This window comes from Cricetulus griseus, chromosome 3 (genome assembly GCF_003668045.3).
Source record: "Cricetulus griseus strain 17A/GY chromosome 3, alternate assembly CriGri-PICRH-1.0, whole genome shotgun sequence".
Taxonomy (NCBI): Eukaryota; Metazoa; Chordata; class Mammalia; order Rodentia; family Cricetidae; genus Cricetulus; species Cricetulus griseus.
The window spans coordinates 183516467-183517643 of NC_048596.1; the positions used below are offsets into that span (position 1 = coordinate 183516467).

Here is a 1177-nt window from a genome sequence, read left to right on the forward strand (position 1 = left end):
GCTGTTGCTCCAGCCACCTGTCAACCATGTCTTCACCCTCCATCATGGATTCTAACTCTCTGGAACCACAAGAACTCTTTTCTTTTATATGTTTCCTTGGTTATGGTATCTCATCACAGTAATAGAAAAGAAACTAATACAGGGACCAATTATCTGAAGATGGCCCTAACTCTTCTGAAGTAAGTCTAGCAAAGACAGCTATGGTAAGACAAAGCACAGAGAGTTGGAATTAGACACATGAAGGCAAGAACTTGGAAATAGCAATTCTCATGAAAGATGGCTCACTGTAAAGGAGCCTACAGCCAATACTGACAACCTGAGTTCAATTTCTGGGACCCACTGGTAGGAGGTGAGAACTGACTCCTGAAAGTTGCCTTTTGGTCTCTATACACTCAACACGGTACTCATATACCTACATACATGAACACCCATACACACAGACATACACAGATAAGTAAATAAATTGTAGTAATTTTTTTAAAATATGGAACACTTCACGAATTTGCGTGTCATCCTTGTGCAGGGGCCATGCTAATCTTCTCTGTATGGTTTCAATTTTAGTATATGTGCTGCCGAAATGAGCATGTAGTAATTTTTTAAAATGTGTCAATCTCCATGAAGGGAAGTACGTAGGAAGCAACCATATTAGGAAGCCAAATGTGGAATGTGGTTGGTTGGTGATGGAGAGCCCTGTCCTGTTGAGCAGCGATACAGAACTGGAAACACATGAGAAGAATTTGCAGACGTGGTATGCTACATTTATGTTTCACCTAACTCTTTAAGGTGTGTTCACACTGATAGCATTGCAACTATATGAGGCAATTTAGATATTACCATGAGGGAGACTGTGACTAAGAATAGGCCTCAGAGTCACTCAGCCTGGATTTGGATCCTGGTTCTGTGTTAGTAGTGGAAAGGGATTGCACAAGCACAACACGCTAACCTGTTTAAAAGGTTCCTGTCATAGTTACGGTTTCTATTGACATTAAGAGACACCATGACCATGGCAATTCTTGTTAGGAAGATATTTAACTATGGCTGGCTTACAATTTCAGAGGTTCAGTCCATTATCCTCATGGTGGGACATGGTGGCATGCAGGCAGACATGGTGCTAGAGAACGCTGAGAGTCCTACATTTTGGTTTGCAGGCAACAGGAAGAGAACTGTGTAACTGGGT

At 41.6% G+C, this 1177-nt stretch overlaps 1 non-coding gene across 1 annotated transcript; it reads right to left on the minus strand.

The window, feature by feature from the left end:
- Nucleotides 1-478: 478 nt before the first annotated feature.
- Nucleotides 479-585, minus strand: LOC113834697. The gene has a single exon (XR_003483431.1). It is a non-coding gene; the product is annotated as a U6 spliceosomal RNA (small nuclear RNA).
- Between the last annotated feature and the right edge of the window lie 592 nt (nt 586-1177).